Source organism: Oncorhynchus clarkii, chromosome 7 (genome assembly GCF_045791955.1).
Source record: "Oncorhynchus clarkii lewisi isolate Uvic-CL-2024 chromosome 7, UVic_Ocla_1.0, whole genome shotgun sequence".
Classification (NCBI taxonomy): domain Eukaryota; kingdom Metazoa; phylum Chordata; class Actinopteri; order Salmoniformes; family Salmonidae; genus Oncorhynchus; species Oncorhynchus clarkii.
Genome location: NC_092153.1, coordinates 32,816,135 through 32,834,700, shown reverse-complemented (window position 1 = coordinate 32,834,700; position 18,566 = coordinate 32,816,135). Strand labels below are relative to the sequence as shown.

General features: G+C 40.4%; 1 protein-coding gene across 3 annotated transcripts in view; it reads left to right on the top strand.

Moving 5' to 3' along the window:
- Positions 1–10,315: 10,315 nt before the first annotated feature.
- LOC139413203 (CMP-N-acetylneuraminate-beta-galactosamide-alpha-2,3-sialyltransferase 2-like) overlaps positions 10,316–18,566 on the top strand; it is a 35,729-nt gene continuing 27,478 nt past the window's right edge. Inside the window, exons 1-2 of one of the 3 annotated variants that reach the window (XM_071160317.1) lie at positions 10,340–10,396; positions 15,788–15,868. The gene's annotated coding sequence lies outside the window, so the exon portion shown is untranslated. Of the gene's footprint in view, positions 10,397–15,787; positions 15,869–18,566 lie in introns of all 3 variants that reach the window. The other 2 variants (XM_071160314.1, XM_071160318.1) reach the window with 2 other exon arrangements.

Below are 18,566 nucleotides of genomic sequence, written 5' to 3'. Positions count from 1 at the left end.
TTTCAAACTTTTTTAACAAATCAAAAACTGAAAAATTGGCCGTGCAAAATTATTCAGCCCCTTTACTTTCAGTGCAGCAAACTCTCTCCAGAAGTTCAGTGAGGATCTCTGAATGATCCAATGTTGACCTAAATGACTAATGATGATAAATGCAATCCACCTGTGTGTAATCAAGTCTCCGTATAAATGCACCTGCACTGTAATAGTCTCAGAGGTCCATTAAAAGCGCAGAGAGCATCATGAAGAACAAGGAACACACCAGGCAGGTCATCGAATAATTAACTATGTTTATAATTATGTGATTAGATTAATCAGGTAATCATTAACTCAGTAACCTGGGGCACCATGGGAAAAGTTTGTTTAAGTCTATAGGGGCGCTATTTCATTATTGGATAAAAAAAACGTGCCCGTTTTAAGCGCAATATTTTGTCACGAAAAGATGCTCGACTATGCATATAATTGACTGCTTTGGAAAGAAAACAGTCTAACGTTTCCAAAACTGCAAAGATATTATCTGTGAGTGCCACAGAACTGATTCTACAGGCGAAACCAAGATGAAACTTCGAACAGGAAATGAGCAGAAATCCTGAAGCTCTGTTTTCAAATGTCTCCTTATATGGCTGTGAATGCAGCAGGAACGAGACTGAGATCGAGACGAGATCTGTCGTTTCTTCAAGATGTCTGCAGCATTGTGACGTATTTGTAGGCATATCATTGGAAGATTGGCCATAAGAGACTACATTTTCCAGGGGTCCGCCCGGTGTCCTTTGTCTAAATTCGTGCGGAATCTTCAATTGCGGTCATTATCTCCTGGGATTCAGAACAGAAAGCACACTTCCACGAAGGATATATCATCGAAGAGATATGTGAAAAACACCTTGAGGATTGGTTCTAAACAACGTTTGCCATGTTTCAGTCGATATTATGGAGTTAATTTGGAAAAAAGTTTGGCGTAATTGATGACTGGATTTTCGTTTTTTTTTGGTAGCCAAACGTGACGCACCAAACGGAGAGATTTCTCCTAAACAAATAATCTTTCAGGAAAAACTGAACATTTGCTATCTAACAGAGTCTCCTCATTGAAAACATCTGAAGTTCTTCAAAGGTAAATTATTTTATTTGAATGCTTTTCTGGTTTTTGTGAAAAATGTTGCCTGCTAATTGCTAACGCTAATGCTAACGCTAAATGCTACGCTAGCTAGCTACTATTACACAAATGATTGTTTTCCTATGGTTGAGAAGCATATTTTGAAAATCTGAGATGACAGTGTTGTTAACAAAAGGCTAAGCTTGAGAGCTAGCATATTTATTTCATTTCATTTGCGATTTTCATGAATAGTTAACGTTGCGTTATGGTAATGAGCTTGAGTCTGTATTCACGATCCCGGATCCGGGATGGGGAGATCAGAGAGGTTAATGAGTTTGCGTTCCCCAAATGAACTCAAAGAACATCAGAATATTGATTTTACAGCAGTCGCAAATTAATTAATTTCCTCTACAGTCTCATCCTGAAATTAGAATAATTCGTAAATCTGCACAAACCCGGGTCTCACTAAATCATTACGTACGTACCACACCAATTAAGTTGATTATTTATTTACTAACAAGCTAAATGATAATATAAGATAAACATTAACAAACACACAGTCTATTGATTAGAATGTAGTACAATGAAACAGGTCCCTAGCAGACCAACACAATTTGACACGTGTTACACAAGATGGGGATTTTAGAAAGAGAGAGAGAGTGAGAGAAAGAGAGAGAGAGAGAGAGAGAGTGCACGAGAGAAAAGCACACTTGGATACATTTGTAAAGTATGCTTAGTTTAGCCCTAACACCTTGCCCTGAATTGCCGCTCTTTATGTGTCAGAATTATAATGATGTAATTACTTGTTGCAGATCTCCATTGGGTATCTCTACGTGGACCGAGTTCTGCTTCTGTCTTCTTCCTCTACTCCTCAGACACAATTAATCAGGACAAGCTCACCTGTGGTCTCTCTAATGGATTTCACTTTTCAGAGCAAATGATTCACCCTCTTCCAGACCCCAAACGGATCTCCCATATAAACATACTTATTAAAAAAATTGCATCCCAAGAAGAAACAAATCCTTGTCCGACATACCCTTATCAATTTCAATACTTTTTTATTTTTCATTCCATTCCATTCCAAAGCCACTTCTTGTTTCAGATTTAACATCCACTTCCATTTTAATTCCCACTGCCATCCGGGTGAAATTCAATGGGTACCTCCCACAATGGTCATCCAAACTTTGATATTCAAAAATCGCATCCCAAGAAGAAACAAATCCTTGTCGAACATACACTTTTTCATTTTTAATTCCATTCTTAGACGCTACTTATGTTCATTCATCTTCACCAACTCCACTTCTCGTTTCAAATTCGACAACCATTTCCGTTATGATTCCCTCTGCCATCTAGGTGAAATTCAATGGGTACATCCCACAACGTCCCACAACATTTATGTTTAAACTTTTTTTTTTCTCCTTGTACAATTTTTATTGTTTTATTTTATACAAAGTGACTCATAAGAACTTACTTGATGTTGTATCTGTTGTATTAATTTTATATCAGCCATTCATTTGATTTTGGTTGCCACCTACTGGAGCAAAAATATTTAAGGCATTGGCCTATGCAGTGTGGTACACCAACCAATGGTAATGACAGGGTGTCCTAAATTCTGGATACTGTGTGATATATTTCCCTCAATCTATAATTAGCTGCTATATTTGTCCAAATTCTACACATGTATACGTGTGTATTAATACAAGTGTAAATTGTAAACAAGTTTTTTTGCATATGCCAAATCTTCCTGAGACACCCTCAAAGAGGTAGGGGTCACGGCCAAGATCTGCCATTATCAACAGCGACCCTGGAGTAAGGGCACATCAACAGATTTTTCACCTTGTCGGCTTTAGGATTCAAACCATTGATCTTTCGGTTACTGGCCCAACACTCTAACCACTAGGCTACTTGCCCTTCAAGCTGCAGGCTGCTTTATCAGTGTAGCCTTCCCACTCTGAGTTCCATGTAAGCTGTCCCCTTACAATTCTTTCAATTTGTCCACGTATGGTTTATTTATGAACAATTACTCATGTCTGAATGTTCTCTGTCGGTTCTGATTTCCCACACTCGATCCACCCCAATGAAAAATAAGACAAATTGAGTTCAAATATAATTGACAGACTCAGCCTCTCCACCCATGTGTCTGGTCATCATGACTCAGTTTGTGGTTTATGTGGCAATTTTCCTAACTTTGCTTCCTTCCCATCCACCCAGCTCACTAGCGCTCTCATGAAATCCCCAGGATTCTACCCCTCCCTATTTGTCAGTATCTCACCACTCACCACTGCATGTCTTAATATCCTCAATATTTAACCCACAGTAATAGTGGCTTGCGAAATTATTTACCTCTTTGGCATTTTTCCGATTTTGTTACCTTACAATCTGGAATTAAAATAGATTTTAACACCGATTCTTTTCTTTAAGCAATGGCTTTTTCTGGCCACTCTTCTGTAAAGCCCAGCTCTGTGGAGTGTATGGCTTAAGGTGGTCCTATGGACAGATACTCCAATCTCCGCTATGGAGCTTTGCAGCTCCTTCAGGGTTATCTTTGGTCTCTTTGTTGGCTCTCTGATTAATGCGCTCCTTGCCTGGTCCGTGAGTTTTGGTGGGTGGCCCTCTCGACAGGTTTGTTGGGGTGCCATATTCTTAAATGTTTTCAATAATGGATTTAATGGTGCTCCGTGGGATGTTCAAAGTTTGGGATATTTTTTAATAACCCGTCCCTGATCTGTACTTCTCCACAACTTCGTACCTGATCTGTTTGGAGAGCTCCTTGGTCTTCATGGTGCCACTTGCTTGGTGGTGCCCCTTGCTTAGTGGTGTTGCAGACTCTGGGGCCTTTCATAACAGGTGTGTATATATACTCAGATCATGTGACACTTAAATGAAGTCCACCTGTGTGCAATCTAACTAATTATGTGACTTCTGAAGGTAAGTGGTTGCACCAGATCTTATTAAGGGGCTTCATAGCAAAGGAGTGAATACATATGCACACACCACTTTTCCGTTTTACATTTTTTTGAATGTTTCGAAACAAGTAATTTTTTTCATTTCATGTCACCAATGTGGACTATTTTGTGTATGTCCATTACATGAAATCCAAATAAAAATATATTTAAATTACAGATTGTAATGCAACAAAATAGGAAAAAAGCCAAGGGGAATGAATACTTTTCCAATGCACTGTAGTAACACTAACTATTACTGTGGTATAAAGCAATGTTTCCCAAACTCAGCCCTTGACTCAAACTCGCACTGCTTTGCTTTATCTTGGCCAGGTCGCAGTTGAAACTGAGAACTTGTTCTCAACTGGCCTACCTGGTTAAATAAAAATAAATACAAATTCAGTTTTTATGTAACCCTTGATTAACAGCTTAGTGCAAGAGTTGCTTGAATCAGCCTTATCTGAAAATCATTGCGAAAGATTTCAACAGCACAAAAAACCACATCAAATCATGTTTTATTGATCACATACACATGGTTGGCAGATGTTAATGTGAGTGTAGCGAAATGCTTGTGCTTCTAGTTCCGACAATGCAGTAATATCTAACAAGTAATCTACCAAATTCATAACAACTTATACACACAAATGTAAGGGATGAATAAGAAAATGTACATATAAATATATGGGTGAGCGATGGCCGTGCGGCATAGGCAAGATGCAGTAGATGGTATAGAACAGTATATACAGTTGAAGTCGGAAGTTTCCATACACGAGTCATTAAAACTCGTTTTTCAACCACTCCACAATTTTCTTGTTAACAAACTATAGTTTTGGCAAGTCGGTTAGGACATCTACTTTGTTCATGACACGAGTCATTTTTCCAACACTTGTTAACAGACAGATTATTTCACTTATAATTCCCTGTATCACAATTCCAGTGGGTCAGAAATTTACATACACTAAGTTGACTGTGCCCAAACTCCTTGCTTGACATCATGGGAAAATCAAAAGAAATCAGCCAAGACCTCAGAATTTTTTTTGTAGACCTCCACAAGTCTAGTTCGTCCTTGGGAGTAATTTCCAAATGCCTGAAGGTACCATGTTCATTTGTACAAACAATAGTACGCAAGTATAAACACCATGGGACCACTCAGTCATCATAACGCTCAGGAAGGAGACGTGTTATGTCTCCTAGAGATGAACGTACTTTGGTGCGAAATGTGCAAATCAATCCCAAAACAACAGCAAAGGACCTTGTGAAGATGCTGGAGGAAACAGGTGCAAATGTGTCTATATCCACAGTAAAACAAGTCCTATATCGACATAACCTGAAAGGCCGCTCAGCAAGGAAGAAGCCACTGTTCCAAAACCGCCATAAAAAAGCTAGACTATGGTTTGCAACTGCACATGGGGACAAAGATTGTACGTTTTGGAGAAATGTCCTCTGGTCTGATGAAACAAAAATAGAACTGTTTGGCCATAATAACCATCGATATGTTTGGAGGATAAAGAGGGAAGCTTGCAAGCTGAAGAACACCATCCAAACTGTGAAGCACGGGGGTGGCAGCGTCATGATGTGGGGGTGTTTTGCTGCAGAAGGGACAGGTGCACTTCACAAAATAGATGGCATCAAGAGGCAAGACAATTATGTAGATATATTGAAGCAATATTTCAAGACATCAATCAGGAAGTTAAAGCTCCCTCTGTTGTTTCCTGAAGTCCATAATCATCTCCTTTGTTTTGTTGACGTTGAGTGAGAGGTTGTTTTCCTGACACCACACTCCGAGTACCCTCACCCCCTCCCAGTAGGCCGTCTCGTTGTTGTTGGTAATCAAGCCCACCACTGTAGTGTCGTCTGCAAACTTGATGATTGAGTTGGAGGCGTGCATGGATACACAGTCATGGGTGAACAGGGAGTACAGGAGAGGGCTGAGAATGCACCCTTGTGGGGCCCCTGTGTTGAGGATCAGCGGTGTGGTGATGTTGTTTCCTACTTTCACCACCTGGGGGCGGCCCATCAGAAAGTCCAGGTCCCAGTTGGACTTGGCGGGGTCGAGACCCAGGGTCTCGAGCTTAATGACGAGTTTGGAGGGTACTATGATGTTAAATGATATGGTGTTAAATGCTACAGTAATCCGTGATTGACTGTAGACTCTGCCACATAAGTATTGTGTTTGAGCTGTTGAATCAGAATAGCTGCTCTGTTTGTATTCAGTCATGTTTCCAGTCGCCTTGCCATGATTAAAGCGGTGGTTCGCGCTTTCAGTTTTGTGCGAATGCTGCCATCAATCCACAGTTTCTGGTTAGGAAAGGCTTTAATAGTCACAGTGGGTACAACATCTCTGATGCACTTGCTTATAAACTCGCTCACCGAGTCAGCGTATACATCAATGTTGTTTTCTGAGGCTATCCGGAACATATCCCAGTCCACGTGATCGAAGCAATCTTGAAGCGTGGAATCCGATTGGTCAGACCAGTGTTGGACAGACCTGAGCACTGGTGTTTCCTGTTTTAGTTTCTGTCTGTAGGCTGGGAGCAACAAAATGGAGTCATGGTCAGATTTGCTGAAGGCAGGGCATTGCGGAAGTTAGAGTAACAATGATCCAGAATGCTACCAGCCCATGTTGCGTATTCGATATGCTGATAGAATTGAGGAAGTCTTGTTATCCGGTTAGCTTTGTTAAAATCCCCAGCTACAATAAATGCAGCCTCAGGATGTATGGTTTCCTGTTAACATAGAGTCCAGTGAAGTTCTCTCAGGGCTGACGAGGTATCTGCTTGGGGGGGATATACACGGCTGTGACTATAATCAAAGAGAATTTTCTTGGAAGATAATGCAGTCGGCATTTGATTGTAAGGAATTCTAGGTCAGGTGAATGAACAAAAAGACTTGAGTTCCTGTATGTTGTTCCTACTACACCATGAGTCGTTAATCTTAAGGCATACACCCCCGCCCTTCTTCTTACCTGAGAGATGTTCGTTTCTGTCGGAGCGATGCATGAATAAACCGAGTGGCTGTACCGACTCTGACAACATATCCCGAGTGAGCCATGTTTCTGTAAAACAGAGAATGTTACAATCTCTGATGTCTCTCTGGAAAGCAACTTGTGCCCTAATTTCGTCCACCTTGTTATCTAGAGATTGGACATTGGCGAGTAATATGCTTGGTGAATGGTGTGCTCGCCTTCTGAGTCTGACCAGTAGGCAGCTCCATCTTCCTCTCCTGTGGCGACCGCGTTGTTTTGGGTCGTGCACTGGGATAAGATCTCATGTCCAAGGTGGAGGTTCAAATAAAGGATCCGCTTCGGGAAAAACGTATTCCTGGTCGTAATGTTGTTAAGTTGACATCGCTTTTTTATCCAATAGTTCTTCCCTGCTGTATGTAATAACACTTGATGTTTTCTGGGCTAACAATATAAGAAATAATACATAAAAACAAAACAAATAACTGCATAGTTTCCTCAGGACCTGAAGCGAGGTGACCATCTCTGTCGGCACCATCTTGGACATTCTCTCTTTTTATTTTTTGTGTTTGATTTAAGAAAGTTTATTAAATAACCTCTTTACATTTGCACTGAAGGAGAAATCCCTTTGGCACATAAATTATGGAGGAGCAGAGGAGCACAAGGAGATCTGTCATGTCTCTGCAGTTGTGAAATCAAACTCCCTCAGGACAAACAATCATGCATGTTTTCTTACCCTCTCCCATGTTGAGAATCTTAAGTTCTCCCTGGTCCAATTAATGATTGTGTCACACTCTATCACAGTTTGTAAAGTTGCAAAGATCAATTACTTTTGATGAGGAAACAGAAATGATTCTACACCTATCAACAGAGTAATTCCCATTTGGAAAAATAGTTATATCAGTTGTAATGTCTATCTTTCGAGCTTTCTTGGCTCGGGTACCTTCACTCCCACACATGACAAAAATACCACAGAGCAGTGCTCGTTGAAGCAGAGTCCTCATTTACCCACCCCTCCTCACTCGTTCCACCTCCTCTGGGTGGCATTTTACAGTTGTCTGGGTTACATTAGCCCTTCCAAAATGGAAGGGAACAATTACAGTCATGGTCGATCTGAAGACATGTAACCAATGGGCGACTGACTGTACACTGAATAGGAAGGAAGACAAAGTTCAGAGTGAATTAAAGTTGATGATGTCAAGTCAACATCATCACACGCTCACGTTTGCCTTATGCTTTTCTGTGAAATAATTAGAGGAAGTATACAATGATTCACATCCATGTACATTATGCTTCACATAATTGTAGCTTATGGGTTTTAAGTAGAATTTACCATTTTTCTTGGAAGAAAATAAACATACAAGCAGTAAATCAGCATGACAATTCAGTTTTACGAACTCATTCCAATGTGTTTTGAATCATTCATCACCCTCGTTGTATATCTCTGTTGTTATTCCTTGAAGAACATACCAATGTTTCCTGTGTGCTCTATGGGATGACTGATGAGGAATTCATCCCAATCCTTATTTTCATTAATTTAACGACACAATATCAGATATAATGCATCATCCCAATTCCCTCTGGTTATGCAACTGGATGTCAAGATTTGTCGAAACATGTCGATGTTCGTTTACTGGAAACTGATATATGGTTCATTTTACAACTCCTATGTGAAAGCTCTTTGTTTGGACGTACCAGAATTTTCACAAACTAGACACACACACACACACACACACACACACACACACACACACACACACACACACACACACACATGAGAATTCATTTACCATGGCATCTCTCTGGATTGGCTATGGGTCTTTGCATTCTGGCCAAGAAATCTGACTGAAAGATGATTCGATGATTAGTTTTTCTTATGTTCAATGCCAAACCTAAATGTGCCAGAGTGGAGAGAGCATGTCATGACTCCATGGATCTGGTGGGAGAGAAAGAGCAGTATTAGAGTAATGTGACGTGACTGAGACACAGACATGGCTGTACATGTTGCCGTCTCTCCACACAAAAGAACAACAAATCTTACCCATAACCACTTCCATCTTATCATCTTCCACTGGCTGATGGCAAATCCTGAAACCGCTCCATCTCTGCACCAAAACACCTTGACACCGTGGGCAGTTAAGTTTGAACCTCATATGTTTTATGTTGTTATGTGTCTTGTATATACCAATTCGGCACCACACAGAATGTTCCCTCAAGGAATTTGAATTGAAACACTCTGGCAACAGTAAGACTTTGTTCCCCATTCCTCCTGTTTGTCAGTTCCTAAGGTGTCCAGGCACATACTGGCTCTGTGTACCCCACCCCCACCTCCTCTTCACCCAGCTTATCATACAGCCTTCACAGCTGGTGTCTTTCACAAAAACACAGCCATTGCTGTAGATAATTTAGCTCGTTGCACAATTCTAAACCGAATTAGAACAGACAAGCGATTCCTGATGAAAAGTAATCGTTAATAACTTCTTCATGAATAAATAATTATACATAAATAAAATTCATACTTATCCCATTTTAAGAGCAACATTTTGTTTTCATCACCACTTATTAAAAATAATCAACTTTCTCTGAAGTCTCCATATTTGTTTAGTGTCAGTCTTTCCTAAATATGAGTTCAGAGGCACTGCTAATGACTATCGAAGCAATGCATTCATTGATCAGGTTGATGACATTGACAAAATGTAAGAACCAAATGACTATGACTGGAGCCCCATTATACCTGGTTCTAAAATGATTGTGCCTACATTTTCAGACAGGTGTAGACAATCAAAAGACAAATTGTGATCTGATTGTGATCAGTTCCTTATGCCCACCTCTGGAGGTAGTCAGGCACACATTGTCTGGATATCTTACAAGTGTAGACGGATCTGGACAGCAAAACCATTTAAATCATAACTCTGCCGTCTAAAATCATTGACAGGTGGCACCATTCATTTATGGCATCAATATGTGTCAAAATAAATATTATTTTGAAAGAATACCTGTCAAATTATTTGCGTACAATGAGGGACCAGGAAATCTGTTCACAATGGGGACACAATGGACGAATAAGAGACACATTTTAATACCATGAGTAGACACATGTCTGAAAATGTGGGAACAATTAGAATGTGGACAGGAGCAGGACACAAGACACATATTAAAACCAGGTATGAATGAAGCTTGGGACTGGGAAGTGCATTAGTCTTTTGAAAGTGAACTGAAGTGGACAAAAAATGCTCTGCTCCACCTCTTTGTATAGAAAAAAGAGCCTCTCACATACTGACATGCCCCCTCACGTCATAATCTAAACCATTTTGTGCAGATTACACTCCCCCACAGCGCAAGGAATGGGACATACAGCCAGACTGGAGCTACAGACAGGACTCCCATTATCAGGCATCAAACAAGGTAACCATGCCTCTCTTTTTCTCTCATTCTCAAACTAAAAGAGCAGTTATTTTTCTTTCTTTTGACATTCTATACATATATTCAAGTTGATTAGAATTAGTCATACTTTCATATTCTCTCTCTCTCACTCAGACAAACTGACTAAAAAGCATGTCTGTGAATTTTGAACATGAGTAATTTCCTGTGTGTTGCTTTCTTCTTGGGAATAGCAGCCAAACCACCCAAAGTTTCATGATAGAAGTACACAGAGGTTTTGGTCCAGCTGCTATTTCTTGCCAAGGTTGCAAAGACAAAATCTCTATTAGATGGTGCGTTCTCAACCGTTTCCATTTCTATTATGGTGAAGCTGGCATTTTGATTGTAATATGATGAATATTATTAGGATTTATTTGGATTGTGTGGCTAAGTTACTCAACACAGAAAATGTACAATGGTTATCATCATATTCGTTCACAATATCATTGTCAATCAAACCAGGGGCCAAGTGTGGACGCCACACAACAGTGTTATCCCTAGGTAGTAATTTATCTACAGTTGGAGTCGGAAGTTTACATACACTTAGGTTGGAGTCACTAAAACTCGTTTTTCAACCACTCCACAAAAGTCTTGTTTACAAACTATAGTTTTGGCAAGTCGGTTAGAACATTTACTTCGTCCATGACACAAGTAATTTTTCCAACAATTGTTTACAGACAGATTATTTCACTTACAATTCACTGTATCACAATTCCAGTGGGTCAGAAGTTTACATACACGAAGTTGACTGTGCCTTTAAACAGCTTGGAAAACTTCAGAAAATGATGTCATGGCTTTAGAAGCTTCTGATCGGCTAATTGACAAAATTTGAGTCAATTGGAGGTGTACCTGTGGATGTATTTCAAGGCCTACCTTCAAACTCAGTTCCTCTTTGCTTGACATCATGGGAAAATAAAAATAAATCAACCAAGACATCAGAAACAAAAAGGTAGACCTCCACAAGTCTGGTTCGTCCTTGGGAGTAAACGCCTGAAGGTACCACGTTAATCTGTACAAACAATAGTATGCAATTATAAACACCATGGGACCACGCAGCCGTCATACCGCTCAGGAAGGAGACGTGTTCTGTCTCCTAGAGATGAACGTACTTTGGTGCGAAAAGTGCAAATCAATCCCAGAACAACAGCAAAGGACCTTGTGAAGATGCTGGAGGAAACCGGTACAAAATTCTCTATATCCACAATAAAACGAGTCCTATATCGACATAACCTGAAAGGCCTCCCAGCAAGGAAGAAGCCACTGCTCCAAAACTGCCATAAAAAAAGCCAGACTACGGTTTGCAACTGCACATGGGGACAAAGATCGTACTTTTTGGAGAAATGTCCTCTGATCTGATGAAACAAAAATAGAACTGTTTGGCCATAATGACCATCTTATGTTTGGAGGAAAAAGAGGGAGGCTTGCAAGCCGAAGAACACCACCCCAACCGTGAAGCACGGGGGTGGAAGCATCATGTTGTGGGGGTGCATTGCTGCAGGAGGGACTGGTGCACTTCACAAAATAGGGAGGAAAAGTATGTGGATATATTGAAGCAACATCTCAAGACATCAGTCAGGAAGTTAAAGCTTGGTCACAAATGGGTCTTCCAAATGGACAATGACAAATGGACAACGCAAGCATACTTCTAAAGTTGTGACAAAATGGCTTAAGGACAACAAAGTCAAGGTATTGGAGTGGCCATCACCAAGCCCTGACCTCAATCCTGGAGAAAATGTGTGGGCAGAACTGAAAAAACGTGTGCGAGCAAGGAGGCCTACAAACCTGACTCGGTTACACCAGCTCTTTCATGAGGAATGGGCCAAAATTCACCCAACTTATTGTGGGAAGCTTGTGGAAGGCTACCCGAAACGTTTAACCTAAGTGAAACAATTTAAAGGCAATGCTACCAAATACCTATTGAGTGTATGTAAACTTCTGACCCACTGGGAATGTGATGAAAGAAATGAAAGCTGAAATAAATCATTCTCTCTACTATTATTCTGACATTTCACATTCTTAAAATAAAGTGGCGATCCTAACTGACCTAAGACAGGGGATCTTTACTCTGATTAAATGTCAGGAATTGTGAAAAACTGAGTTTAAATGTATTTGGCTAAAGTGTGTGTAAACTTCTGACTTCAACTGTAATTTTAACGTTTTCAAAGAGTCCCATCCAATCTTAAAATGGTTCTTTATTTGTTTCTTTCTAATCATAAAGCTGTGAGACAGCACAGTTCATCAGATAGAACACATCCTGTTCAACAGTGTGTAACAGCTGTTTGCAAATCCAAAGTTCAACACAGAGAACAGTATATGTTGTCCCAAAAATGTAATACAAACCCCTATGTGCCCCAAACTGTATGGCATGGTACTTCATTACAGAGAAGATGTATTGGTCAGACAAGGCCTGGTGTACTTCTCTATGCAGTCAATTTATCTTTCAAATTAACGTCAAGCTAATTCATTTTGTGTAACCCTTGCACTTAGAACAGTACCTCTACATTTAATGGATTGTTATCTGGGCACTACACAAACCAGACACAGGAAGGAAGCCAAGCAAGGAGATAAGCACCATTAGGTTTTGAGGTCCTTTGCCTGCTGATTTATAGATCAGTATTTCCAGTAACCAGATGGGCCCATCCTACAGTATGACTGTGTGACCTCAAAAAAGTATTGCACTTGGACTGACAACTGAATACGGCAGGAAATGACCTCACTTTCCATGGTTCTAAATTCTGAAAGCAAACTGGGATACAGTGTTCAGAAAGTATTCATACGCCTTGACTTATTCCACATGTTGTTGTGTTACAGCATGAATTCAAAATGGATTAAATGTAAAAAAAAATCTCACCTTCTACACACAATACCCTATAATGACAATGAAACCATGCCAATGTATTGAACATTAAATACAGAAATAAAACATTTACATAAGTATTCACATCCCTGTGTCAATACTTTGTAGAAGCACCATTGACAGTGATTACAGCTGTGAGTCTTTCTGGGTAAGACTAAGTGCTTTCCATACCTTGACTGTGTAACATTTGCCACTTATTCTTTTCAAAATTCTTCAAGCTCTATCAAAAATGTTGTTGGTCATTGCTAGACAATAATTTTCAGGTCTTGACATAGATTGTCAAGTAGATTTAAGTCAAAACTGTAACTCGGCCACTCATGAACATTCACAGTTGAAAAGCAGACTGAACCAGGTTTTCCTCTAGGATTTTGCCTGTGCTTAGCTCCATTCCATTTATTTTTATATCCTGAAAAGCTTACTAGTCCTTAACGATTACAAGCATACCCATAACATGATGCAGCCACCACTATGCTTGAAAAGCTGGAGAGTGGTACTCAGTAATGTCCTTATTGGATTTTCCCCAAACATAACACTTTGTATTCAGGATAAAAAGTTAATTCCTTTGACACATGTTTTGCAGTATTATTTTAGTACCTTGTTGCAAATGGTTTAAAAGTCACCATTTGGCCTCATGGTGAAATCCCTGAGCGGTTTCCTTCCTCTCCGGCAACTGAGTTAGGAAGGACGCCTGTATCTTTGTATTGACTGGGTGTATTGATACTGATATTGATATTGATTTGTGGTTGAATCTGTGTTTGAAATTCACTGCTCGACTGAGGGACTTTACAAATAATTGTATGTGTGTGGTACAGAGATGAGACAGCCATTCAAAACAATCATGATAATCACTATTATTGCACACAGAGGGCGTCCATGCAACTTATGTGACTTGTTTAGCAAATAAATGTCTCCTGAATTATTTACTCTTGCCATAACAAAGGAGTTAAATAGTTATTGACTCAAGATATTTCAGTTTTTCAGTTTTAATTAATTTGTAAACATTTCGAAAAATATAATTCCACTTTGACATTGTGGGGTATTGTGTGTAGGCCAGTGATTTTTTAAATCAACATTTAAGCAATTTTAAATTCAGGCTGTAACACAACAAAATTAGGAAAAAGTCAACTGGTGTGAATACTTTTTATGCGTATTCTGACCTTGAATTTAAGCATGAGAATAGCATGCTCTTCACCCGCTATTCGTTTGGAGTGAAGATCAAACAAAGTAAGGTGTGGCGGAGGTGTGTCTACAGTTAAGCCGTATTCTGACCTTGACTAAATTCCCTCATAATTCCAACACCTTTACTTGTGATGAAATTATGAATAAGGCCGCGCGAACCTATCGGTTCCAAGTGGAACAATATATACTTTGGATTTTTTTTCCGATAGAAATAACACCATTCTCCACACACGGGTTGGTTGTTTAGCAACAAAAGTGTGCGCAACTGTTGACAACATGAAAACTATATTTAGTCTCAATGTTTATTGAAAACAAATACATTTTCACAATGAGCACTTGTCTCTCAAATACATCGTTACAGTTGTTGGTTTGCTCTATTAGCATTAGCATTAACAACCCTTACCAGAAAAACCTTCAGCCAATTTGCCGCATATTTTCACATGAAAATTAGTTTTGTGGCAAAATGTTGTGGTACATTTTAGGCAAATTGTGAACTTCTGGCAAACAATTCTGGAAAACTTGTTATGAACATTCTGTTTGCTGCAAACTCAGTATGAATATATAAATTAAATCAGGTTTTTGGTAACTGTGTGTTAAACAATACTTAAATGTATTTACATAAATCAAATCACATAACTTTAAATGAACTTACTTCAGAAAAAAATTCAACACACTAAATGTAGTAAATATACTAAACAACATGTACTCAGTGTCTTTAACAGACAAAAAATAAATCCAATACAACTTGAAATCATCAGCATGGTAATGAAGAAAATAGCAAAAACGGGATATTTCCAAAATAAATTGTTTAATCTTTTTATGTAGATACAACATTTACATGAGAGAAATGTGAACACTATGGAGATGTTGACCTTAGGATGTTTAAAGGGACAACTACAGAATTATTTACATGAGCCAAGTGATTGATTAGACAGAGCCAGAGAAGATGGCTGACGTTTTACGTGCTCCTAACCAATTGTGTTTTTATGTTCGTTTTTTTGTGATGTTTGTCACTTATTTTTTAAACTTATTTTGTATATAATGTTGCTGTCTCTTATGACCGAAAATAACTTCTGAACACCAGAACAGCGATTACTTACCACGAACTGACAGAATAGTTTTTTCCTTTAACGAGTCCGACATACTGCTTTCCCGGGAACAGGCCCAAATCCCTGTCATTTGTGTGAAGAGACAACGGAGAAAAGGAGGATGGAGGTCAAACTGCCTTCTGAGAATTCTACTAGCTAACGTGCAATCATTGGAAAATAAAATCGACAACCTACGAGGAAGATTAAACTACCAATGGGACATTAAAAACTGTAATATCTTATGCTTCACAGAGTCGTGACTGAACGACGACATTATCAACATACAGCTGGCGGGGTAAACGCTGTATCGGCAGGATAGAAAGGCGGCATCTGGTAAGACAAGGGGTGGCGGACTATGCATATATGTAAACAACAGCTGGTGCATGATATCTAAGGAAGTCTTGAGGTTTTGTTCGCTTGAGGTAGAGTATCTCATGATAAGCTGTAGACCACACTATCTACCTAAAGAGTTTTCATGTGTATTTTCGTAGCTGTCTACATACCACCACAGACCGATGCTGGCACTAAGAGGAGCAAGCACCAGAGACTTGTTCAATAAAAAAGTGGTCAGATGAAGCAGATGCTAAACTACAGGATTATTTTGCCAGCACAGACTGGAATATATTCCGGGATTCTTCCTATGGCACTGATGAGTACACCATATCAGTCATTGGTTTCATCAAAAAGTGCATCAATGACGTCGTCCCCACAGTGACTGTACGCACATACCCCAACCAGAAGCCATGGATTGCAGGCAACATCTACACTGAGCTAAAGGCTAGAGCTGCCACTTTCAAGGAGCGGGACTCTAACCCGGAAGTTTACAAGACATCCCGCTATGCCCCCCAACGAACCATCAAACAGGCAAACTGTCAATACAGGACTAAGATCGAATGACAGGGCTTGCAAACCATTACAGAGCACAAAGGGAAGCACAGCCGAGAGCTGCCCAGTGACACGAGCCTACCAGATGAGCTAAACTACTTCTATGCTCGCTTCTAGGCAAAAAACTGAAACATGCATGATAGCACCAGCTGTTCCGGACGACTGTGTGATCACTTTCTCCGCAGCCGATGTGAGTAAGACCTTTAAACAGGTCAACATTCACTTGGGCGCAGCACGTATACTGCGAGGATGTGCTGACCATCTGGCAAGTGTCTTCACTGACATTTTCAACCTCTCCATGTCCGAGTCTGTAATACTAACATGTTTTAAGCAGACCACCATAGTCCCTGTGTCCAAGGACACAAATGTAACCTGCCTAAATGACTACCGACCCGTAGCACTCACGTCTGTAGCCATGAAGTGCTTTGAATGGCTCGTCATGGCTCACATCAACACCATTATCCCAGAAACCCTAGACCCACTCCAATTTGGATACCGCCCTAACAGATTCACAGATGATGAAATATCTATTGCTCTCCACACTGCCCTTTCCCACCTGGATCAAAGGAACACCTATGTGAGAATGTTTTTCATTGACTACAGCTCAGCGTTCAACACCATAGTGCCCTCAAAGCTCATCAATAAGCTAAGGAACCCGGGACTAAACACCTCCCTATGCAACTGGATCCTGAACTTCCTGACGGGCTGCCCCAGGTGGTAAGGGTAGGTAACAACACATCAGCCATGCTGATAATCAACACTGGGGCCCCTCAGGGGTGCGTGCTCAGTCCCCTCCTGTACTCCCTGTTCACTCATGACTGTACGGCCAGGCACGACTCCAACACCATCATTAAGTTTGCTGATGACACAACAGTGGTAGGCCTGATCACAGACAACGACGAGACAGCCTATAGGGAGGAGGTCAGAGACCTGGCCGTGTGGTGCCAGGACAACAACCTCTCCCTCAACGTGATGAAGACAAAGGAGATGATTGTGGCTTCAGGAAAGGAGGACTGAGCATGCCCCATTCTCATCGACAGGGCTGTAGTGGAGCAGGTTGAGAGCTTCAAGTTCCTTGGTGTCCACATTACCAACAAACTAACATGGTCCAAGCACACCAAGACAATAGTGAAGAGGGAATGACAAAACCTATAGCCCCTCAGGAGACTGAAAAAATTTGGCATGGATCCTCAGATCTTCAAAAGGTTCTACAGCTGCACCATCGAGAGCTGGTTGCATCACTGCCTGGTATGGCAACTGCTCGGATTCTGACCGCAAGGCACTACAGAGGTTAGTGCGTACGGCCCAGTACATTACTGGGGCCAAGCTTCCTGCTGTCCAGGACCTCTGTACAAGGAGGTGTTAGAGGAATGCCCTAAAAATTGTCAAAGACTCCAGCCACCCTAGTCATAGACTGTTCTCTCTTCTACCGCACGGCAAGTGGTACCGGAGCACCAATTCTAGGTCCAAGAGGCTTCTAAAACAGCTTCTACCCCCAAGCCATATGACTCCTGAACTTCTAATCAACTGGCTACCCAGACTATTTGCATTGCCCTCCCCCTCCCCCTCCTTTTCACCACTGCTACTCTCTGTTGTTATTATCTATGCATAGTAACTTTAAAAACTCTACCTACATGTACATATGACCTCAACTAATTGGTGCCCCCGCACATGGACTCTGTACCGGTACACGCCGGTATATAGTCTCGCTATTGTTATTTTACTGCTGCTCTTTAATTACATTTGACTTTTATTTCTTATTCTTATCCATATTTTTTTAAACTGTATTGTTGGTTAGGGGCTCGTATTCGGCGCATGTGACAAATAAAATTTGATTTGATCATATCGAAGTAAACTTGGAGTCACCCGATGATATGAATGTGCAAGGTGATGAGCTTGATGCTTCTTTCCAATAAGTATTCCAATAAGTATTGAGGGTCTAATTCTTCTGACATGATGATCGGTATTAATCTCATAATGTACATAGCCTAACGCCACTGTGTGTGAGCTGTTGGCTAGAGTGCACATGTCAAGACCAGAGAGGGCACATTTGTGAAATAATATAACCGTTTATGAGAAAACCATGCGATGGAAACCCATTAACTTGTATTTTTGCTATTCGGTGAATGGGGATTTAACGGTAAAA